The sequence below is a fragment of the Biomphalaria glabrata genome, chromosome 6, assembly GCF_947242115.1.
Source record: "Biomphalaria glabrata chromosome 6, xgBioGlab47.1, whole genome shotgun sequence".
In the NCBI taxonomy this organism is placed as follows: domain Eukaryota; kingdom Metazoa; phylum Mollusca; class Gastropoda; family Planorbidae; genus Biomphalaria; species Biomphalaria glabrata.
In genome coordinates, this window is record NC_074716.1 from 263,452 (window position 1) to 290,153 (window position 26,702).

Below are 26,702 nucleotides of genomic sequence, written 5' to 3' on the forward strand. Positions count from 1 at the left end.
GTATCCTGTATGGGAGACGAACGTATGCCAAAGGCAGTCTTTTTTGGTGAGCTAAAAGGTGGTCTACGTAACAGAGGCGCCCCACGGAAACGCTTCAAAGACCAGCTTAGGCGTCAACTTTCCTTGGCTGACATAGAAGAGAGCACCTGGTTGCATGCGCCTCAGAACGAGACAGCTGGAGGTCACTCACGAAGGCCGCGGGATACACATTTGAGACCAAAAGAAAATCCGCTGCCGAGGAAAAACGCAGACAACAATAAGAAAATCTAAATCGACCACCTACGGACAATGGTTATGCTTGCCTTGAATGTGGCAAAATATGTAGGTCACAGCTAGGGCTGCGCAGCCACTTGAAATACTGCACACCTCACTAATCTTCGGACTCGAAGACAAGCCTTATTATTATTAGATACTTATATCTTAGTTCCTTGTGTTCAAATATACGGGTAGACACTGAAAAAAAGAAGCAGCAGGACTATTGCCAAACGTCTTTTTACAAAACTTATATTTATATTAACTCACTCCGTCTGTCTGTCTGGAAGAATTATTTTACGATTTTCTCCCTTTTCCCATTCTCGAATCAAGTGGCACATTTGCACAATTGTTGTTAGTAATGTTGATCGAAGACAATACATGAATCAATTAAAAAATAATAACCAGTTAGTTTATCAATTAGTGGTAAGTAATAAATTTTGTTTTATATTGAAAATGGATAGGCAAGCCTTGCAGTTTTGATAGATGTAGCAGTGATTGTGCAGTGCTTCCTCTAAGTAAATTTTTTAAAAGTATTTTTTAAATTAGTTTGTTTGTTTTACAAAAGCTAGAGACGCTTCAACATGTATCTCGATGAAAAAGATGAGACCTTAGATCCAAATGCTTATAAGAGGTCTCTCTCCATATCAAAACAACGTGATATTTTTGCTGAAACATTGCCGAAACAAAATATCAGAAGCGCAGACGCCAGGTACCTTAGTTAATAGACAAGGGAACAAAAGATGTATTAGACTATGGTGAATAGATTGTTTTTATACACTGGGTAGAAAGAAGAGTGAAAGTGCTCAAGCGTCTGGTGACTACAGATGCTCAACTTGTGAACTTGTGACCGCGTATTAAGGATTGGCAAAGGGTGAACACTACCTATCGAGACGTAAAATGCCACAGATAAATCAGACAACGTATTCTGAATAGGCCTACTGTTTCCCTTAGCAGCTCATTAAAGAATAATAAGCAAAACATGTTTCTGGTCGCGTAAACTTCGTACTGTCACCTAGGTGGTCCGTGTCGCCCGCCGCCATGAGAGAATTTGGGGCTAGGATGTAATATATTTTTTATTCTAAAGAAACATTCGATAAATATTTGTAAAACAAAATTGTAATGGCAATTATGAATATGATTAAAATTTCATAAACAACTAATGTTTTTTAAAATAGAATCGTTTACATTTCTTTGTTTTGTACCTATCTATCAATGTAGTAATTAGCTCTTGTATTGGGGTTCAACAACGACTTTAACACCTATCTTTTTTTTTATTGAGCTATAGACTCACCTAACGGCACATGTGTAGAGTTGCCGTAAGTCATAAATACGTGCTTCTCTGTCATTGCTATGAAAAGATCTTCTGCGATGTTCTACACATTTACTAACACATCGTACGTTGTATTTGCATAAAAGCCTATATATACTTATTGGGCGCAATGGTTACATGGAAAGAGTGAGAGTCTCGACCTTGAGTGACATGCCCCTAATTCATTCAATAAATGAATAAGTTTATAATAAAAACACATATGAACCAGAGTACGAAGCTAAGAGCATAGCCACCCGATGATAACAAATTTTGCAATCTTTCCAGTTTCTCCTCTCTCTCTGAAGCTCACCTCCATCAAATGACTAAACTAATATCTTCTTTAAATTTCCTTTTATTGAAACTCGAGTCTTATGTTCATTTCCGTGTTTGTCTTTTTTTTAAATAATTGTTTATTATTTATAACTTTATAAAATTCTCTGCTTAAAATCCATGATAGAAGTTTTCATTGAAAAATTAAAGAAAATTGATATAAGCACGTTTCATTTTCCCAATTTATTTGTATTGTTTTTTTTAAGGGGGGGGGGGGCTGCCATGTTTGACATTAATGTTTTACATGTTTCGGATGTTCCTCCAAAATTGAAAATAATTCTAGTCCTAACCTCTCGCAGGACGATGGGGGATGGGAGCTAGCAGTGTATGAACCTGAGACCATCGACAAGTCCGAACAACAGTCTAGCGCGCATAGCGCGCGACCATGCAGCCATCCTACATGTATGCTAAGAATCGTTGTTTGTTTTTAAGCCAAGGATAAGAGGTCAGTTGGGGTCAACATTTCAAAGTCAGGACAGGACTGTATTTGACCAGTTGTTCTGCTACACATCCACACATACGAGTGTGTGTACACGTTGTTTTGTTTTATTTATTTTATTGTCACGTGACCAGGAGACCTGGTCCCAAAAGAGGCAGGATTGCCTGGGTACTTATGTTATATAATACAGACGTTACTTCAACAAATAACATGATCACGTCCTACGCGTCATGCATTCAGTCATGCATATTAACCAATGACTTACATTCTGCCAAGTCACTGGTTATCCTGGCTAGCTTAGGCAACCCATTCCATGCTCTAATAGCGCTAGGGAAGAAGGAGCATTTATACAAATTTGTCCTAGCATATGGGACGAGGAATGTGCATTTATCTTTGTGTCATTCTGAGTATTTTATTAAATTTGTTTTTGTATTTGAAGATTATGGTTCAGTGTTTTATGTATAATTGCTGCTTTATTTTAGGGAGAAAGCATAGTAAAGTTCCTCTTTCAGACCCTGTAGTCTATGGGGCAGATGATGTAAAGGTCATCTGTTTCTGAGGCCTCCGGTTAACTAGGGTGTCGTGTAGCCAGCACAACAACCAACCGCCTTTACTTTTCCCCAACTAATGTAAGGTGCCCATTAGAGCTGGATGGACTCAGAGGCACACGAAAATTTCGAAATTTAAAATCCCAGCCTTCAGCTGGAATCGAACAAAAAGCAGTTATTTCCCTTTTACGAACGTTCGGCGTTACACAGTCATAAATAAATATATTTATAATGCCTAGTTTTTGTATTGATTGATTGGACCTGATATATTAGATTTCAGAACTGGCAAGAAGAACGAAAGGTCAACTTTGTAGAGGAGCTAATTAGTCGAGAGAAGTGAAGATGTTACTTATAAATGAGTACTCATTTTATTTTGGAAACTATAGAATCGTGTCGCTACAGGTAACTTTGGTGCATATATACTGCCCTACAGCTGAGATTCAATGTGGTAGAACAGGGGTTCTCAACCTGTGCATCGCGAAACCCTTGGGGGTCGATTGACAATTTGCCAGGGGTCACCAAAGACCATTGAAAAAATGGATTGTTATTGTCTATTCTTCAATTGCTGTGTGTGTGCGGGGGAGGGGGGGAGTCGCGGCTAAGTGGGGGATTGTAAAAAGGGGTCGCTGAGCATAAAAGGTTGAGAACCGCTGTGGTAGAATCTCCCACCATTTCCAGGGCTGTTAAGTTGCCACTTTGATCTGCCAAGAGAAATCTGCTCTCCGTATCTAAAACAAAATTCGTAAAACCAAGTGTTATTTCTACAAGTTAGAGATGTATCTTCAACACAGAAAATATATATGTCTTACATATATCCATGTGTTAATCGACCAAAGTATGTGGGAGGAGACAGCCCAAGACCAAGGTCCCCCCCCTCTCTCTCTCTTACACAATTTCAAGGGTTTTATTTTCTATTTCACTCAAATTTTGAAATTGCCTGTCTTAATTGGTACAAATACATTTGTTTTGTGTGTGTGTGAGAGTGTGTGAGTGAGTGTGTGTGTGTGTGTGAGTGTGTTTGTGTGTGAGTGTGTGTGTGAGTGTGTGTGAGTGAGTGTGTGTGAGAGAGTGTGTGTGAGTGAGTGTGTGAGTGAGTGAGTGTGTGAGTGAGTGTGAGTGTGAGTGAGTGTGTGTGTGTGAGAGTGTGTGTGAGTGTGTGTGTGAGTGAGTGTGAGTGAGTGAGTGAGTGAGAGAGAGAGAGAGAGAACCTATTTGTGGATCCTTTCAAAGCGAGACATTGCCGATAATAATTCATTCTATAAAGGATTGCTTAGGCTGCTTTTCGAAATCATGCATTCTTTAATGCGTTGCATATATATTGTTTTCTTTTAAAGAGCATTATATTCGTGTCTTTTCAGAATTAATATTCCCATGATCTTTTACTCCTTTTGTACCTCTACTGTCTTTTTTATTTATTTATTCCTAAATGGACCGATAGTTTCAGAATATAGTGACTCGAAACACAAAAGCCTTTGACGGTGGGCCGTTTTCAACTTTTCGTAAACTAATGATAATGATTATCACGATTGTATTTTGGAGAGATGTGCATTTTGTCCACAAATCATCTAACATACGCTGGATTCGGAAGTGCCTATAAATTTGTCAAACACACCTCTAGGACAAAATGAAGCAACTCAGTGTTGAATATTTTTCTTCAATTGATATAAAACTGAGTAACTTAAATGTAAGCCCTTACTTACAAGAATGGGTTCTAAACTTTTTAACCCAACGGCCCAGTATGTTAAAGTCAACAACACCAAATCCCCAACTCGAGTACTATGTACGGGTGCTCCACAAGGTTGTGTACTTTCTCCTGTACTATACACTCTTTACACTAATGACATAAGAAGCATCTATGACTCAATTTAAACTCATGAAATTCGCTGATGATACTGCCATAGTCAGTTTTATTTCAGGAGACGAAACTCAGTATCGAAACTCGATAGAAGAGTTTACAAACTGGTGCACCGACAACTTTCTAGAACTGAATGTAACAAAAACTAAAGAACTAATAGATTTTAGAAAGAAAAAAACAAACTATACGTGAACTGCAAATAAACACTACATCTATAGAACAAGTAAAGGCATATAAATATCTAGGCGTTATCATCAACAACAAGCTTTCATGGGAAGACCACCTTGGAACTCTGACAAAGAAAACAGCCCATCGACTCTTTTTTTCGATACAAACTCAATAGCTTTAAACTAAACAAGAAGATCCTTGAGACTTTTTACGGCGCGACTATACAAAATCTGCTAACATACGGAATAACTTGTTGGCAAGACAACGCCTCATCTAAACTGTTGCGACGTCTAGAAAACATCATTAAAAAAGCATCAAAAATTACACTCACAACATTACCACATTTTGAACAAAAGTGCCTAAGAAAAATCGAAAAAATCTTGGAAGACAACGGCCACCCGCTCCCTCAGAACTACGTCAGGTCCCTGCGAAGTGAGCGACTGCTGTCAATCAAAACAAGAACGGAGCGGTACAAAAACTCGTTCGTACCTCACTCGGTCCGGCGCCTTCGACACGGAGGTCACGCTCGGTCAGACTCTATCACCGCCCCTCATTGATCAGGGAACATGAAATGCACCAAGATACCTGTGTGTAGTCGTTGAATGAACTCTTTATGTTGTCTGTTGTATTTATGTGTATTTTTCTGTTGTGTTGTCTTTATATGAGAAAAGAGTCCTTGTAATCACAACAAATTTCCGTAAGGATCAATAAAGCAGTCTTAGTCTTAAAATAAATAATCCTAAGTACAAGTCATTATACATTGACTTGAAATAGGCCTAAAGCAGGTTAAGGCATTTCCTGGTGGCGACCCGTACATGATAAAATTTACGTTCGAGACTCTCTTAGAAGCTGGGGACCTAGAGGAGTGATGTAGGCTCCCGCAGTAGGTCCGTGAGAAAAAAGTTGGTCATAAGTAAAACGCAAATAAGTTTCACTTTTCATTTTTACTAATTTAACGCTATGTTTAGAATCCAAAATTACATTGGGCCTAATGAAATTTTACTAAAACGAGTTCGTTGTCTTTAGTGTTTTTTTTTTATAGTGTTGGCTACATAATTTTAAGCGTTGTATAAAGTTCTTACTGGAGATAGAATTGAACACTCGGCGGGTTTCTGCTCAAGCCGGCAAGCGGTCTGATTTCGAGGCCAGGTCCCGGCGCTCAGCGTATTGTGGTGTTAACAGCTTCAGAAATTCTTTCTCCTTGTTTTTACACCTTTTTTTTCGTAATAAGAAGAAAGAATATAAAAAAAGGTCAATATTAATGAGTTTTCTTTTACAACGCACTATTCATCTCAGTAAAACAAAATAATCTAGTAATAAAGAGGCAGCCATGGTTAATAGTATAATTCGAGGAACATTCCAGGTCAAAAGTACAGGGGCGGACTGGCTATATGGGCAAACGGGCAAATGCCCGGAGGGCCGGTACCAAATGGGCCGGTCTGGTCGCGACGAAAGGAAAAAAAATTCAATGCAGACAACTTTTTTAAAAAAAAGTGACAGCAGCAAGACACAAAGGCCCCAACACATTTTCTTTTTTTCTTATTACAATTAATTTTGTTTGAAATTCAACAAGAATATGAAAAACAAAACATTATAAACTGTACGTATTATCATTTGCAAAACGTTAGGCCGTACTTTCGTACTTTCTGCTACGCACGAACGGCATGGACTGCTTTGAAGTCTTCGAAGTTGTGTTTGGCCTAATCATTTTGCAGGTCGGCATGGGCCTTTGATGGCACTTCCATTTTTGTTCGCTCCTTCCCTCTCCCGTCTTTTAATGGTTCCAATGAAATTTAACCAAGAAGAGGGATGAGAGAGGTTAAATTAGAAAACATTGATATAACGCATCAAAAAAAATTAAATAAATAAATAAAGATAGGTGCGACAATTAGCTCTTTAACAATACTTAATAGAAATTAACTTTAACACATCCACACAGCCGCGAAATAGCAAACCACCCAACTTATTCACAGCTCAATATGGGTATAAAGCTCTACTTTCTGCGATTTGGAAAGAAAAAGAAAGTTTTTTTTTGTTTATTTTTAATAACATAGATCTACAAATACTACACTTAAGGCTTATAAAAAAATATTTAATTAAATAATAAATCTAGATCTAAATCAATTTTTATACTATTATAATTAATGGCAAACTTATGCTTAGTATGAAGTCATTAATGATGAAAATTATTACAATAATTACAATAATTTATATAACACTGTCACATCCGATATTTATTGAAAGGAGATTTATATTTTAAATAATGGGTCATGGTATATTCATATACAAATCGCGTTTTTGAGAATGCTAGGAGGAAGCAAGAGCTTTTCACATTAAGTAAGTGCCTCTCTAACCGTTCTGCTTTCTCTTATCTTTTAATGGAATGGGTTGCCTGAGTCAGCCAGGAAAACTCTTGATTTAGCATATTTTAAGTCACAGATCAACATGCATGACTATGCATCAATCCAGTTTTCGATGCGTTATCAAACTTTATATATTTTGTAGAGAATTAGGCTTACACCTATAATATAACACATGGGCGTAGCCGTGAGGGGAGGGTCTTCAAACCATCACTTGCCTCAGACCTCATTGTCTAAAAGAGAAACTTTACTTACTGCCCCAGTGCAGCCAACTTAAAGCAAACTACAGTTACCAAACTGAGCGTAACCAAAAGGGGTTTTGTGGTTTCCCTTCCCCCTCCTATACAAAAACTAAAGCATTTTACCATTTTCTACCAAACACTGGACTCCATTGAATAGCTGATTTGGTTTTTTATTTTTTTTTTTAGCAGAAGAGTAGCAGGCTAATTGCACTGTAGATACCTCAGAATATGCATTTTTTAAGGTTAAAATAACGGAAATAATGCTTCACCCCGGACCCCACTGGGGGGAGCTCACAGCGCTCCCCCGGACTCCCTAGCTGCCCTTTGGCGGTGTGTACTGTCTTTCCACTAATTATAGGAAGAGAGTATTCTAGGGTAGAAAAAACTTTGAAAGAATGAAAGATCATAATTTAATTAATTACATATACACACACCCTAATATATATATATATATATATATAAATTGCGGAGTGGGGTAAAAATCCCCCCCAACCGAAAATATATGACATGCCATTTGTGGGCCGGTTTATTTGGTAATGCCCGGGCCGATTTTGATACCCAGTCCGCCCCTGCAAAAGGTATATATAGCACACGGACGTCAGTAATGGGCGTGATATTTTTAAAGATCATCTTCGTGCTAAGTAAGACATCTCTGTCGCGGAGCATTTTTAAATATTTATATATAGATATTTATAAAGTAGTGAGGGGCGAGTCGATTGTTGCTGAAATTATCCTATTGGATAAACTGGCTTCTAGAAAAGAATTCATTTTAAATTATATACAGTTTTCATGTTGTGTGGAAATCCTTTCGTCATGCCGATTCTTGAGGTCCCCGGATACAGTATGAGAAACATTGAGTTAAGTGCTATGTGAACTAATAGAGCGTGACTAGTCACCTTTTTTTTTTTTTTAGAGTTTAATGAAGAACAACACAGCTAGTTTCTAAATACTAGCCACGCAGGTGAAACTCATAGGCCTATACTAAAATCTTAAGCTATAGCACATGATAATAAAAAAAACACGACCCAAAATACACGTGTCAACATAGCGACTTGAATTGAAACAGTTGATCGTATAGGATCATCATTCACATGCGCATAAACACAAATACACACACACACGCCGATACGAACACATGAAATTTATTTCCTATGAACATATTCGTGTTTTGGTTTTGTGGTGAAATAAGAGAAGCAGTACAGAAATTAATAATTGAAGAGACCAAGCACTACACGTACCCTAGACTGTTTAACCGTTGGGATACCACACATGATCTGTCGACCATCTTTCTCCATTCCTCTCTATCTTACAGGCCCGACTATTCATTTACGTTGTCCTCCCAGAGTCCCATCGCTTTCTCCGTCTGCCTATTCTTCTTTATTCTGGTGCTGTTTAATGAAGGAAGATCTTTGCAAGAAATGAGGCCTTGTGATTTGGCCATAAAGTTTTAGTTTGAGGTTTTTGACAGTTATTAGCAGGTCGTTTTGGGGTCCAATCTCGTTGTGATCTTAATGGACCTCATTCACCAATCGTAAACAAACAACATTTAGCCACGTGGTGCTTTATCTCTTCTATATAATTTACGATCTCATGTTTAATTCATGATGGTTGTCACGTGACAGTTTTTTTCATTGTTTTATCAATAAGATCACGTGACTAAATGTTATTTGTTTACGATTGGTGAATGAGGTCCATTCTTATCTGTTCCTTTGTGATGCTGACTTTGTATGGGATGTCTAGGACCCTCATATATTAAATATATATCATCTAAATTTCATTGCTAGAATCGTTCTCTCTAGTTCCAGAGTCATCGTCCACGATTCACACACATACGAATGTGGCAGTGACCAGGGAGCGCATCGGTCTGAATTTAGTGTCGAGGGTTATGGCTTTGTCTTTTCAGTTGTTTCAATTTTTTGCAGGTGCAGCTGTCATTTTTCTCCACAATCTTATCTCCACATTATTATATTCACATTCTCATATTAACATTCTTATCTCTACATTTTCATCTCTACATTCTCATCTTCACATTCTTCTTTCTATATTCGGTGTTTTAGTTTGTAATACATCAAATACAATGTGATTGAAAAGTTATTGACTTTTAATTTAATGTATTAACTGAACAAAATAAATAAGTATTTTAAAACATCATAAATAATGCAATGCAACGCGCATTCCGTTCAAACTCTTTCTGCATCCCTTGGGATTCGCGTAGGCTACCACACTTTGGAAAAACTGTGTTAGAAGAGACAATTAGCTGGCCGAGTCTAGATGAAACATTGTGGACTAAGGGAGCAATGGGTATGGCCATTTCAAAAAGTGTAACAATTACAAAGTTATTTTAAACAAGGTTACAAAGACAGTTGGTATGGAAACACAAACTCAAAATCAGCACCCGAAGTGGTCTACCCAGGCAGGTAAAAAGGCAGATTTCAATATTTTCAGAAAGAATATCAGAATAAAATTCTATCAAAAGCTAATGACAGAGAAGATTGGACAAAGAAAGTTGACAGATCCTGTGTGGTGCCCCAACGGTCCAGCAGACCAAGGAAAAAGGGAGAAGACGTTGACCTTAATATCCTGTAGACTAGACGTGTTATTGTCACGTGATTTAACCTGTGCTAAACGCGGGAAATAAGGAAGATGATGACATTGACCTAATTCATGTTGGAGTGGGAAAGTATCACATAACAAGAAAAAGAAAAAAAATATCACTTAAAAAAAATAAAGCTTATATTTAGAATAATTGTATCAATTGTTTTGTATTAGTTATGTAATCCAACTTGTAATAGATCTAGATTTTTTAGACTTAATATTAATAGGAAAAACAGTGACTTGGCAGAATTTAAGTCATGCATGACGCGTAGGACGTAATCATCTTCTTTTTTGAAGTTACGTCTGTATTATATAAGATAAGAAGATAATAATTGTGTGCGATTGGAAACATATGTGAGAAATAAAGTGTACAAAACATTTTACCAGGCAGACAGAGTGAGTTGATATAAGCTTTAAAAAAAAAGTTGACCTCCCATCTTTTAACAAAGACATCGAAGTGGCTGTACATTTTTTATCAACATTTGGTGCACTTGGTGATGGTCTTGGTACCCTCACTGACAGCGTGTTCGGCCAACTCACCAGGAAGAAGGAGACGGGCGGCAGTCTGAATCTCAGAGAAGTGATGGTGATGTGTTTGTTGTAGTGAGCTAAACTGTTAGCTTCAGTGGTGGTGATGTGTTTGTTGTAGTGAGCTAAACTGTTAGCTTCAGTGGTGGTGCGCCCAAAGAGTTCATTGGGTTCATGATAGAGATATGGCTTTTGAGGAGATACCTAGTGTCACAGTGCTCTTGTTTCAAAACTTTGGAAATGTAGATGCTATAGCTTACATAAGCTTTCCTTATCTTTTACCACCTTGCCGACTTTAATTCTTGGCTCCACACGACGATACTTTAAGTGACCTAGTTTTCAATCTGTGCGTGACAAAACTGAGAGTGACGACGAAGCGGTCCCTTGCGTGGAAATCGGGCGAGCACGCCACAGAAAACGAACGCGTCGAACCAATAGGAGTGCTGTTTTTTTATACTATTAATATATATAGATCAAAGCTCTTCGAAAGAACATACACTTTTTAAACCAGGTTGACACAAAATGAGTTAGTGTTGCTCCCATACGGTCTGCCTAGTGTGCAGTCGAACTACAAACCGTCATGGGCATATAATTGTGATGTTTCGTAGCACGCTTTACATTTATTATCGTTTATATGATTGATCCCTGAAAATTTCTTCTCATAATTAGCATAGAGGGTTTTATTTTTTTTTAATAAGACCTTTTAAAAAAAATCCTATTTCAGACCTTGCTTAAGAAAATTGATGTCAGCTGGGTGGACTCACCAGGATTCGAACCCCGGATCCGGTTCGGAAGCCAAGCGCTTTACCACTCAGCCACCACGCCTCCAAAATAAGACTTAAATCAAAATTATTTTTAGATACTAAGTAGATTTCAAATTAGATATACTGATATTGGGGCGATGTGGCTGATTATTTAAAGAAAAATTACGATGGTTTTTCAAATTCGGGCTATTGACATATTTAAATTCTGCGTAAAAAGTTGTGATAGTAAACATTTTTTTGTTGCTTCACTACTCGACCGGCGGCGTAGTATACGCCGCTATTTTGCAGTGTCGGCTTTAGGTGACCGCAGTGGGCTCCGAACCTTTGCGACAGCAGGGGGCCCCGCAATTTCATAGGACCCGCGCTAATTCTAGGTTTACGTTGTGACGTTGGGAGTTTTGATATTACTCTGAACCTTGATTCTTCATCGTCGGTGAACATTCGACCTGGCTAGAAGATACTAATGTTACCTTGAACAGTTTACAGAATCTTTGTCTTGAAATGGAATATTGATGAGGTCAATACTATTTCTATACAATACTATTTAAGAATTTAAATTGAACTATGCAAACGCGACATGAAGCTCTTAAAAATCGACACTAGCAGCTGAGAAAAAGTAGCAATGGATAGATCTACATGGAGAGAGAGCATAAAGGAAGGGTCTCGGATTGCAGATGCCATACACTACAGAAGCAGAAAGAAGGGTGATAACGCAACGGCGCCTGGTGATCACATATGCCCAACCTGCGATTGCAGCTGTGTATGAAGGATTGGCCTCTTTAGTCACACAAGAAGTTGAAAAGGGAAAAGATCGTCTCTCGAGACGTAAAATGCCACAGATTTAATTTGAACTATATCATTATATATATATATTCATTTATTATTATCATTAATCACATGTCATTTTCATTGTATAACTATTGTTATAAACCTGGTGGTGAGACAGATGGGGGTAGTGCTGTGTGTGTTTTGGACTACGCAAATCGCCCCAGGCCAGCGCTAGACGAGCGGTCCACCGCGAAGAAAAACAGTACACGCCAGTTTGGCAAAGACCCGTACACGTGTTGTAAATATTACGCACACAAGTCACGGCGATTGTGATCAACCAGAGGTCAAGCGACGTTCCATCCAATTCTAGAAAGCCTATGGACCCTATATAAGTGCGAGTGTGTTTGAGTCACGTAACCTCGCAATGTGACCAGTACGAGGCGAAGTCAGAAACAATCACCACACTGGAAATTCAACAACTCACTTTTAACAGACACAAATTACTTTAAAAACATAACAACTTTAATACAAAACACTTTCGACACAACAGACCCAAACACTAACACAGAAGACATTTGGCACTACTTAAACGAAGCCTAAAACAACAAACAATAATAATAGCCACTCAAAACACAAGCAGCGCACACAAGAAAAACATCTGAAAAGAAAAACTCCAAACACTACAGGAAGACTCAATCGACATCGAGACAACATAAGAACTACAAACACTATTAGACTATAAATACACAGGGGCACAAAAAAGATGCAGACAAAGAACCATAACAGAAGGGCCAACCAAAGCCTTCCTAACCATAGAACAGAATATACAAAGAAAACGCAACATAGATAAAAAAACAACACAAGAAGACAATAAAAATATAGCTGAGGCATTCAAACAACACTTCCAAAGCATTTACACGAAAGAACAAGGTTACAAAGACAGTTTGTGTGGAAACACAAACTCAAAATCGGCCCCCGAAAAGGTCCATCCAGGCAGGCTTCAATATTTTCAGAAAGAACATGCAAATGAAATTATATCAAAGACAAATGAGAGATAAGAATAGAGAAAGAAGGTTAACAGATCTTGTGTAGTGCCCCAACGGTCCCGGAGATCAAAGGATAGTTGAAAGTGAATGTAAAGTTAGATGTGAACCTGGCCTAACTAGTTCCCTTTTTAGACCTTGTGGTCTATAGGACAGATGATGTAAAGTTCATCTGTTTTTGTGGCCTACGATTAGCGAGGGTGTCATGTAGCCAGCACAACGACCAACCGCCTATACTTTTCCCCAACTAATGTCAGGTACCCATTAGAGCTGAGTGGACTCAGAGGCGCTCAAAGATTACAAAGCTGATAATCCCAGTCTTCACCAGGATTTGAACCCGGACCCCCAGTTCGGAAGCCAAGCGCTTTACCGCTCAGCCACCGCGTCTCCCTTGGCCTAACTGATGTCTTATAATCGATCCAATTGTTTTGAAAAGGCTCAATCTCTTATTCGAACCCTCAAAAAAAAATAATTTCCGCAATAAAAAAAATGTTCATACAAATGGAGTTTATAAGATTACTATTCATTTTAAATTAGGTCTAACTTATAATGCATACTAATTAGCCTTTTCTCTTTAAAAAAAACTGCTTGCATAACTGATTTTAAAAATTAGATTTTTCGCTTTCAGAAAAAAAAAGTAGCCGTTGCATCATAACTTTGAATGGTCTAAAATATTGTGATGTCGGATTTTCAATATCTTTTATAGTTTACGAGATCTAAACGGGACGGACGGACAGACGGTCAGACGGACAGACATTTCGCACAAAACGAATAGCGTCTTTTCCCCTTTCGGGGGCCGCTAAAAACAGACGCAGAGGCACAAAATGAAACACTAAAATTTTGCAAACAACTAAAAGAAGACAAAACCGCAATAGACACACTACTCACACTCCGTGACAGAGATTTTAGCAGTCAAAAGCCTTCAAAACGATAAAACATCCGGACCAGACGGCCTAACAGCCGAATTCTACAAAGCCTTTCTGCCCCTTATAGGCCCTATCATTTTAACAATTTTTAATAATGCACAAGAAAATGGCAAACTTCCGCATCTCTTCAGTGAGGCTTACATCACTGTGCTAGAGAAAGACAAAAACAACCCAAAATTAATAAACACCTACAGACCCATCTCCCTTCTCACACAGACTACAAAATCCTAGCCAAAACACTAGCGAACAAACTACACCCAAACCGACACTGCAGCACATCAGGAAGAAACATAGATACAATGAACCACCGCATACGCGACATCAGAACATACGCAGACATAAATAACACACAACTAGTAGTCTGACCATCGATCAGGAGAAGGCATTCGAATGAGTAGACAACTTCCTATTCAAAATTCTTGAAAACAAACAACACAGGAAACAAAATAATAAAGTGGGTTAAGCTAATGTACGCTGACCCACAGAGCAGCTTACTAGTGAACCACACCTTGTCTAACCCATTCCCAGTGGAGCGATCAGTTAGACAGGGCTGCCCCCTCTCCCCCACACTATACACATTATGTATAGAACCTCTCCTACAAAAGATTAGGGAGGACACAACAATAAAAGGCCTAGCAGTCCCGGGCGACCAAACCATCATCAAAATACAAGCATACGCAGACGACACCACTTTCCTCATAACACACACAAACGACATAGCGAACATAATACAACATTTTAAAAAATAAGGCCAAGCCAGTGGTTCCAAAATAAATTTAGGGAAATCCGCCATAATGGGAGTAGGCAAATGGAAACACAGAAAAGATTTCCCCGAAGGCCTACAAAGCGGAAAGACCCTAAAGATATGCGGGATCACGAGGACGCCAAACCCCTACACAGTGAAACATGGGATACACTCATCCAAAGAGCACAAAAGACACTAGATAAATACAAACACATAGGTATGACAATCTTTGGTAGAGCCCACATATACAACACACTAATACTCCCCAAAGTCATCTATCAAGCAACCACAACAGAACCCCCACCACAGTTCATACAAACACTTAACAAAATCACTCGCAGCTTTATTTTTAAGAACACAATAGCAAACGTAAAACACACAGCACTAATACAACACAAACATAACAGCGGCATAGGACTGCAAGACCTTGCAACTAAGATTCGGGCTCTGAGGCTCAAGTACGTGGGGCAACTGGCCAAGGCACCGGAAAAGAACGGTTTTGCCATCTACCTAATCGGTCTACGTCTCCAGAAGCTGATACCAATACAGAACACTCACACACACTACTCAAACACATACACAACACCTTTTCACGAAGCAGTCATTAGGAGCATTAAAGACAACACCCAACACATACACAAAACAACAAAAGAAATATACACTCATACGGCAGCAAGCAACACCCCTCCAAAAACGCATTAAATGGCATAATGGAGACGTAGACTACCAGACGGCCTTCAGAAACCTGCACAACAAACACATCTCTCCGAGGTCACGGGAGGTCGCCTACCGTTTGATCCTCAACATGACCCCGACCTAGGAGAGAAAAGGCACAAAGAAAGGGTGCAAAATGTGCAGGACCGGAAAACTGGAAGATGAGGGGCACCTTTTCTTAAGATGCCCCGTCGTCCAAGCAGCAAAAAACAACCTGGGAAGGCTACTGTCCGGGAGCACTGGGGTGCCGGTGGACGTGGACAGGGCCATCACGACAAACCAGATTCCGGCAGCCAGGAGGAGGGAGGCGGACATCCTCGGCAACATAATTCCCGGTGGACGTGGACAGGGCCATCACGACAAACCAGATTCCGGCAGCCAGGAGGAGGGAGGCGGACATCCTCGGCAACATAATTGCCGCAACATACAGACAACTGGTGTGGATGACAAGGACAAAAGTCTGGATGAAAGGCAAAGAAAAGACGGCGGTGGAGAGACTAGAGGAGGAACTGAGAAATGTGGTCGACAACCATATCCAGAAAATTAAAATATAAGCCAAAAAAAAAAAAAAAAGCACGGCGACCCGTTTCTGGAACTCAAATAGAATCGAAACTCCTGGGGTGGCACAGGACGAAAGAATTAGGGGGAAAAAAAGTTTTAAATAGAGCCTAAACTAAGCTCTGTTTATTAAGGGAAGGAAACCGCTTGCTAGGCGGACAAAGAAACACCCTTAAGGGACACCCTTAAACTTCTCTAAAGGCGTTCAACATAGACCCAGCCACCTGGGAGACAAGAGGCACATGACATTTTGATCAGCCACATAAATCAACCTTGCAATATAACAATTTAAATTCTTAGCTCCACTAAATCCAAACTTGTTACACCCCATTTTGAGGTCAGAACCTCGTGGTTCCATCAAATTCTATTGCCATGTATTTTAAGACTGTTTTTATTTGGTAGATGTTATGGTGTGTGTGTTTATATGGTGATTGTAGGAAGAGATTAGTGATTGGTTGTGAATGATGCAACATAGGTGGCATTGCCATCCTTTGGTGTTAGTTAAGGGAGACGACTCCAGAACATGAGACTGAAAGATTGTGCTATTATAGTGAGCTAGTTTTTTTTAAAGATATTATTACTAAAGTCTACTAAATTTATTTCATTTGATCACAAGTTATTTTGTCTATATTAGAAATAAAGTTATATTTAGTTTTGTTCACAAAAGTTATTCAAGTTATTTGAAGTTTTATTAGTTAAGATATATTACTCCTACAATGGTTTAGTTGTCTACCAGCAGTATGGTGCTACATGTCAACGACCAGTAGGAACATCTTTAATTTAACATAACATTAGCATATGTAACCATGGCGCAGATGATGTAAAGGTCACTCATTTTTATGTCAGATAATTAAGGAGAGTGTTATGTGACAAGCGCAACTTCCTTTGATTTCTTCATCTAAATTCTAAAGTCAAGTAGACATTAGAATTCGGTGAAATAAAGATCAATTCCAAAATCCTGAAATTAAAAAATCCCACTCTTGATTCACAGTAAAGTTAACCTTTCAAACTTTGGGGCACGCAATGTAAAGGTCATCTGATTTTGTGGCCCACGGTTAACGAGGGTGTCATGTAACCAGCACAACAACCAAGTACCTTTACTTTTCCCAAACTAATGTCAGGTACCCATTAGAGCTGGGTAGACTATGGGGCACCCAAAAAATCCTGAAATTCAAAATCCCAGAGCTCCCTGATTTGGAAACCACTGCGCAGTTCATCTCATGTATTGGTCTAGTCATCTGAACACTCAACATAACAATGAGAAAGAAGAAGAAGAATAAAAAATCCCAGTCTTCACAGAGATTTGAACCCAGGACCACAGGTTCAGAAGCCGAGCACTTAACCACTCAGCCACTGCGCCCCCATCAGTAATATGTGTTTGCAGTTATTTTTTTTAAAAAAGGAATTCAATTACTTACTTCCTACAGCATCTACTTCATCAAAGACAAGCTTTTTTAGCTATAGCCATTTCGAAAAATTCTCTGATTATTCCGGCACCCAGAAAGTATTACATAAAGAAGTAAAAAGTAAAGGTACCCATTTCGGATCTTGCATATTTTGGACACAGATGATGTCTATGGCCATTGGTTAATGAGTCATGTTGCCAGCACAAAGACCAACTGTCTTTACTTCCCCAGCAAAAGTACCCATTAGAGTTTGGTATATTCAGGGGCATCTTAAAAAATCCTGATCTTCAAATCCTAATTTTCACCAGGATTGGAACTCTAGACCTGTTGCTTGTTGCCATGTGCTTTACTACTCATACTACACCCCATACAAGAATAAGCTAGTCAAAATTTAATAAATACCAACATTTTTTACAAACAAAAATAAAATAGAATTGAATGCATATCATGAAAACTGATTTGACATGGCAGTTGATTTTTGTGCTGGCCACGATACCCTCATTTATCGTGGACTACAGAAACTGATGACCTTAACATCATCTGCTCTATAGACACATGATCTGAAAAGGGAACTACTTTACTTTTTACTTTAATCTATGGGGTGTGGTGGTAAAGAGAGTGTAAAACAGACTAAGAACAGATCAACAATGTCAAATTAAGAGAGGCTGTAAAAACATATAGTTTTTTTTTTCAAGAATTCTTTCATTAAATTTTGAAAATACAGACACAATTCTGACAGTAATTAGCAGCCTTGTTTACAACATAAATAAATGTGTGACATCACAAGCAATGAAGAGTCACATCTAGAATAATGTTATATATCTGTGTATTTTCCCAATACCATCCTCTACGTTCATAGTGTAAAGTAGTCATTAAATGAATAAGACACCGGTCCCAAAAACCACTATAGGGCCCTATATAGAGCAAAAACTATTAGGAGAGCTACCAGATCTGAAAACCATTGCACAGTTCATCCTAGGTATGGGGTTACTTGTCTGAAACCTCCAACATATAAATGAGAACAGAGAAGTCATTGAATGTACAATTATAACTTTTTTTTTCACTGAAACTACCAGATGAAAAACTTAATAAAGAGTCTAGCTATGCTAAAGAAACTCAGGCTTTTCTTCCACCTGAAATACACAAAATCAACTCGAATATAAACTATAACAGATATTTTCACATTACTATCTGTAATAGACAAACATCATAATCATTGTAATAAGGACATCCCTCTGCATTTTGTTTTTCTTTGCCGCCTTTGTTCTAAACAGCTTACTTTATGAATATGGATGTGTGGCTAAATGGCATAAACCACTAGGCTACCTATTAAGGGGACTTGATTTAAAAACCCAACTCAATCTGGGTTGTGTTTGCTGAGCATCTAAAGGCAGCTCAAAAAGATCCTCCTCACACAGATCCAAAAAAAAAAGGAAAAAAGATTAGACCATAGCCCCCTGAGCATGCAATAAACATGAACAATGTGCTACACAAAAGCAATTTTTAAAAAGTTATGACCTGCTTTCTTCATTAATGAAGTATGTATTAAGCAAAGGAAAAAAACAAACTTTATTAGAATTAGTTCAAGATAAATATTTTCTGCACTATGTAACAACTTTTTTTCTATTATTGTTGTAATGAAAAGATTTTTTAAAATTTATGTTAAAACACAAATTTATAGAACATGGGAGGACACCTGGTGTATCCAAGCAATCATTATCTTCAAGAAAATGATGTGAAAAAAAATATCAAAAGATATAAATAGAACTCCATTTAAGTTTATATACAATTCATGATAGTTTAGAACATAATATTAAAAACAATTTATTCTTTGGCATCTAGCCAGTTTTTTGTTGCTGATCTGTTCTTCTCAATTTTTCTGCACTACTAAACAAAATGTTGGTTATCCAAGATGTTACATGCGCATAATAGTGTGAAAGTGAAATGGTACAAATGTGTGTTGAAAAAGGAAAGATAAGAGATGGATCAAAAAATGGAGTAAATGTAAACGAGATGTAACATATTATTATTTGTTGAACAAGATTAAAATTCTATTGATGGCTCTATTTGGTGTATACTTAAGAGTCTCAGATGCTCGTAACAATAGTTTTTGATGTGATGGGGGTCTGACTGGATAACTTGTAGAACTTAGCTTTAAAGAGTTGACAGGCTACACAAAGTGAAACAAGGACTGTCTGGATAACTTGTAGAAGAAATACACTCTATAGAATGAATCAACTAGTTTATAATCTCTGATCAGGATATGTGGAGTCCCTTGGTAGCGGTCACTATAGGACATGTATCAACAATTATGTGAATGGGTAAAATCCAGAATCTAAGCCACTATAAATGAATACTTGTCCAGTACAGTGTAGCACAGGTGTAATGATTATTGTTTGTTTTTTTTACATGTTTGGAATGTTCCTTCAAATTTGTAGATTATTACATCCTAGCCCAAAACTCCAGAAGTCTGGTGGGGGATGTCATTGGGCAGGGTTCAACCCTGTGACCCATCAAACTACCTTCTAGAGTGCAAACCACATGCTGGCAGGATCTTTAAAACTTTTTTTACTTTATTTAATTACTATATTAGGGATACTTTATTAAATCAGGTTAACATAATTATCTACTTTGTCAACCTTTCTTGTAATTGTCTTAGTCTATTTAGCAATCTTTAACCCTGTGTGTTTCATTAAAATGTTTCTAAGTATCATTAAAGCTATTATTAACCTCATTTAGCCAACTTTTAAATCAGCATTATATAATCATGTTTGATGAACAGCTGTGCTTTTTGTTTATAATACTATTTTCATTTTATGATAAGAAAGTGAAGAAAAGAAAGGCCTTTAAAACTCACTAATTTTAAAGCATATATTTTACAGTGGTTTTTTTTTATAAACATTAAAATTAATTATTTCATTCTGGTATTTTTCTATCACATTCATAAAATTACATAGTTTTTTTAATACAATCAAACATCCACATGTACAAACTAGAGATGGGAATCGAACCTAACTTTTAAAGTTCTGGTTCCATTCTTTCAGATGTAAGTTTGGGTTCGGTTCGGTATGATGATAAGGATAGTTCAGATTGGTTCAGTCAGGTCTAAAGTTCGGGTTCGGTTTGATGTTATGAAATTAGGTAATAGTAAAATTAGGTACATGTAATGATGTTTAATTAAATTAATGATTAGATAAAACAGCTATGTGAAACCTTATTCAGCCAGTGGGCCTTTTTAATTTCCAACACTCATTTCGCGGGCCAAATAACAGAAAAGATTTTAAAAAAAAACATCAAATAAAAATAAAGCACTTTTATTATAAACCTGTGGACATAGTTTAAAAAATGTTCCCTTTCAGACCTTATGATCTATAGGGCAGATGTTGTAAAGGTCATCTATTTCTGTGGTCAACGGTTATCGAGGGTGTCATGTAACCATCACAATGACCAACCGCCTTTACTTTTCCCAAACTAATGTCAGGTACCCAATAGAGCTTGGTGAACTCAGAGACTACCACCTTAAGATGCAGGATTCAAACCTGGGACCCCCTTGGATCGCAAGTCAAGCTCTTTACCACCTAGTCACAGCACCTCCCACATGAATATAATATTTACACTTATTCATGGGATGTAGGATGTTTATCCAAAACCAACTTTTAAATATCACACTGTATTGATGAGACACCAAGATGAAGCAGTATGGTAATAGCAAAATTAGGTATATGTAATAATGTTTAATTCAGTTAATAATTAGATAAAACAATCTTCTGATTTCTAGATGTTTCTTAGCAATTTTTTTTTTTGTGGCTCAAACTAAGAATGCTGCAATATTTGTTGTTGTTTTTTTATATGATAATGCTGTTAATGTTGTGTTCTTTAAAAAAAGCTACAAACATCTATATACCAATAAAAAATATTGACTTATTTTCATACTCCATAAAAAGACAAAGATCTGTCCACTTTTCTTGGTAGTTTCTACATTCTGAGTCTACTTTTAGTTTCTTCGATTCTCCCATTTCATTAAAGCACAAATGTTAAATGTTACAGTACATTGGCTGTGAATCAAAAGAAGACAATCCAAAATGATCCAGCTGAGTTATCCAAAAATTAAAAATAACTGTCCAATCCTCTCACTGATACTAAGTTTTTATCTTTTCTTACTAAAAAATATTGCAAAAATCTTTGATTCAGTTCGGTGAAGGTAAGGACAGTTGGTTAAGTTCAGTTCAGACCGATCAGTCTTAAAGTTCGGGTTCAGTTCAGTTGTAAGTGAGGTTTGAGTTCAATTTGTTTGGTTCAGGTTCGATTCATTTCCCATCTCTAGTACAAGCACATGTAACATCATTAAAAGATATTGTTAAATAGATAATAAAAAAAATAATATATTAAATACAAATCATAAGGGATGGGTATTATTATTTTTAGATTTAATACTCTTGTTTTTAAAGGAGTAAACATTCTTATTTATAGATATCTTAAATATTTCTTGACAGTTGAGATATATATATATATTCATTATTAAATTATGAGTGAGTCTGTTGTAAATATATAAATTGATTTTCTATAGTTAGAATGTTTTGTTTGGTGTAATGCATAATTGTAAGACTAATCTCCTTATGGATAATAAAGATTATTATTATTAATATCTTTAAAAAATAATATGTAAATGTTTAAATATATGCTAAATTATGAATGGCACTATTTAAATTTTGAATGTTAGAACACATAAAAGAAAAAATTTAAAAAATCAAGTTGAACAAAGACTATAGAACCCATGAAAGTTGTAAAAGTGTTAAAGTACTTGCATCATAGTGACCTGCTGGGAAGATATAGAGCAATGTAGATTCAATATTTGTTTCTGTCTGTTTGTTTGTTTTATATGTTTTGGATGTTCCTTCACAGTTGAAGATAGTTTACTTCCTAGTTCAAACCTCCTGCAGGACAATGGGGGATGGGACTGGGCAGGGTTTGAACCCAAGACCTTCAATAAATCCAAATAACAGTCCAGCATGCAAACAGCACGACCAGGCAGCCATCCAACTGTCAACTCTGTGCAGACCAAAAAGCAACTTGTTATAAACAAGAGACTCATTATTAAAACAACACACAATTTCTAATTGAAGAATAAAAAGAAAATTAAAAATAATACATAAAACATTGAACCATTATTTATTTACAAATAGAAAAACAAAACTTAATTAAATACTCAGAAAGACATATTCTTGGACAAATTCATTGCCTAGTGCCATTATAGATTGGAAGGTGATGTTTTGTTATTAATGCTTTTAACAAAATCAAACAAAAGTTGTAGAATAATCTGTTTAAGCTGTTGGTGGATGTGACTAAAAATATGAACCTTAGACTTAAACCAGACATATCGATTGGCAAGGAAACTTGAGAAAATGCCAAAAGTATAGAGTGATTAGTCTGATCAGTCACCCAAGTAAGATAATGCTAAGAATAATTCTCACTAGACTCAATAAAAATCTGGAGAGGTCCTTTCTGAAGAATAGGCAGGCTTCAAAGCAGGTAAAAGGACTGTTGAACATATATTTTACATGATCTTACTTTGATCTACTTCTTTGACTACTCATTAGACATAAGTTGATACATTAATAATAACAATGGCAGCATATGATAAAATCTTAGAGCTTGTGAAAGTGATGGAACTAGAAGGTGATAAAAATAGACAATTTATAGAAAGGGAATTAGCAAAGGCAGAACAAGAAAAAAGGGAGGAAAGAGATAGGGCTGAAAAGGATAAAGATAGGGAAGAAAGAGCTGCAGAAAGAGCTCATCAGAAAGAACTAAAAGAACTAGAGACTAAACAAAAAGAGTTAGAGGCAAAACAAAAAAAAAGTCAGGACAAAGTAGAGTTGGCTAAATTAGAAGCAGCAAAAATCAACCCCAACATTATGACCCAGCAAACCAGTAACAAACCATTTATCTCCAAATGTCATAAATTTAACATTAAGGAGGAAACATTAGAAAATTACCTAGTTCAGTTTGAACATATCTCATCTACTTACAATCTAAACAATGAGGATATGGCAAAACATCTGCTAGCAAATTTATCAGGAGAACCCCTAAACATAATAAGCACACTCACAACTGAACAAAAGAAAGATTACATAGCTGTTAAAACTAGACTCTTGGAACATTTTGGGAAAAGCGAAGACTATTATAGAAAACTCTTTAAAAAGATTAAACTAAACAAGGATGGAGACTTCAACAGAATAATTTTTGACATGAAGGCAAATATGCTTAAATGGTTAGAGCTAGCTAAATGTGATATAAAAGATCCTAATCAAATTTTAGACATGATCCTAATTGACAATGTACTATCTAATGTCACAGATTTAGTGTTCACTTTTCTTAAAGAAAAGAAAGTAAAGACAGAAACTGATCTCATTACTAATTTAAACCTTTTTAAAGATAGCCATCCTGGGCACACTATGGACAAAAGAGAGCTACATCAATTGGCCGCCACAGTTAATACAGCTAATAATAGCAATAGTAATGATAGATTTAAATTTTCTAATTCAAAAACTTGCTTTAATTGTGGGAAGAAGGGCCATGTTAAAAGCCAATGCAGACAAACTAGCACTAGCAACTTCAGATATAGAAGTTACACCAATTACCACAACCCTAGCAACTACAATCAAAATAATTACAACAATCATAGTAACTATAGCAACCAATATAGAAACTACAGATCCAACCAGAGTGCAAGCCCCAGAGAAAGAAGGAGCCTTAGGAATAACAACTCCTATTACAATAACTATAATACTAATAGACAATCAAGGAGGGACACATACAACCATCAGTCCAACTACAACAACTATCAAAACAGGAATAGAAATAGAGGCAATACCAATAACAATACACAAAGAGAAGAGAATGTAGCCTACTTACAAACAGACATGTCTAAGGTAAATGTTTTTCCCTCATATGTAAACTCAGTAGAAATTAAAGCAGTGAGAGATACTGGTGCAACAACATCAATAGTAAGATCCAATCTAGTCAAACCAGAACAATATTTAGAAGAAACTGTTAAGGTCATTTATGCCAACATACAAAAATTTGATATATGTAAAACCGCCAAGGTCTGGATTGAATCTCCCTGGATCACAGGCGAGATAAAAGTAGTAGTAATGGATACACCCGCCCAAGACCTCATAATAGGGAACTCACATGGTGTCAAAGACTTAACAATAACTCAGCTAGATTCATGGATAAAAAACAGACAAAGAAATTGGTATCTAGACCAACATCATATATTAGCTGTTCAAACTAGATCACACAAAAATATAGTGCCAGAAATTGAATTACCAAATACTTTGTTCAATGAAATAGGAACCACCAGACAAGAATTAATCAAAATGCAAAACAGTGACCCTATAATACAAGATTTGTTAAATAAAGACTATAACAAAATAAATTTAAACAACCATCATCTTTTAGCCAACAACCTAGCCATTAGATGTAACAGAAACAAAGATAGCACAAGAATTCAAATTATAATTCTAGAAAGTCTACAACCCAAAATATTGAAAATGGCCCATGATGACCCAACAGCAGGCCACTTTGGAAAAAAGAAAACATATGCTAAAATCTCACAAAAATTCTTTTGGCCTAAGATGAAGACTCAAATTAAAGACTATATAGATTCCTGTGCAGAATGTACTAAACAAAAACTCATACTCAAGACTCAAGGCACCTCTACAAAAATCAGATAAAGCCCATTGTTTCTGGGACAAGATAGCCATTGATATTATGGGCCCATTAAATACAAGTACCAAGGGAAATAAATATATATTAGGGATCATAGACATAGCAACCAGGTGGGCAGAAGCTTTTCCTCTTAGGGATATCAGGGCCGAAGATATATGCACCTCACTAAGAACAATATTCCTAAAGTTCGGATTCCCAAACAAAATCTTATCAGATAATGCATCTAACTTTAGATCAAACTTAAATAAACCTTTCGGAGCTATGACTAACATAAAACTAGTGCATAGTACAGTTTATTCACCACAGTCAAACGGTGTGATTGAGAGATGGAACAAGACAATCAAAGAGATAATCTATAAATTAGAAACAGAAGCAATGACTACTTGGGATCAGACTTTCAATTATGCTATCTTCGCTTACAACACTACTACTCATGAAACAACAAAATTCAGTCCATATGAATTAGTTTTTGATAGGAAACCTAAAGGACCACTAGAACTATGGGCTGATAATATGTTAGAGCTAGAGAACTATGAAGAATACCATCCATGGATAACACAAACAAAACAAAATTTAAGACAGGGAATAAAATTAGCTGATATAAACATGGATAAAAACTTAAAGAGACATAGAGATATAAAAAATAAGAACAGAAAATTAAGGACATTGAACATAGGAGACCAAGTGTTTGTAAAAATAGAAAATAAGTATAGTAAAAACAAAAATGAAGGCCCATATGACATAGTAGGAAAAATAAATAACAAAGTGTACAAAGTAGACAGAAATGGCAAGGAATGTAAGCTGAGCATAGATAAATTAGTAAAATTTCCCAAAAGAAAAGTTGAAGAGATAGAAGTTATTGATAGGGATACAGATTCAATAGTAACTATGCAAGAATATGCTGCAAATACTATATCCATTCATACTACCACCCAAGACTACAGTAATGATAGAACTAATATAGATAACTTGATAGAAAAATACAATGATGTCATTACATTGAAACTAGGCTGCACTGATCTAATTCAGCATTCAATACATTTAAATAAGACACTACCATCTAAAACAAAGGCATATAACATCCCAAAGGCCTATGAGGAATTAGTAAAAGTAGAACTAAAGAAATTACTAAGTGAAAACAAGATAGAAAAATCAGATGTTTGTTCTTACCTATGGTGATTGTCAAAAAAAAAGATAACAGTGTGAGAATCTGTTGTGACTATAGAGAGCTAAACAATTGTACTATCATAGATCCTGAACCTCTACCTGATACAGAAACTATAATTAATATGCTAAGCAGAGCCTCACTATTTACCACCATGGATCTAAATAGAGGATTCTGGCAAATAAAAATGGAAGAAAAGTCTAAACAATATACTGCTTTCAAATGTATACTACCCGGGTTTGAAGGGATA

At 36.6% G+C, this 26,702-nt stretch overlaps 1 pseudogene; it reads right to left on the reverse strand.

Annotated features, from left to right (window-relative positions):
* Positions 1 to 26,702, reverse strand: part of LOC106061156 (dynein axonemal heavy chain 6-like) — a 146,998-nt pseudogene that overhangs the window by 83,345 nt on the left and 36,951 nt on the right.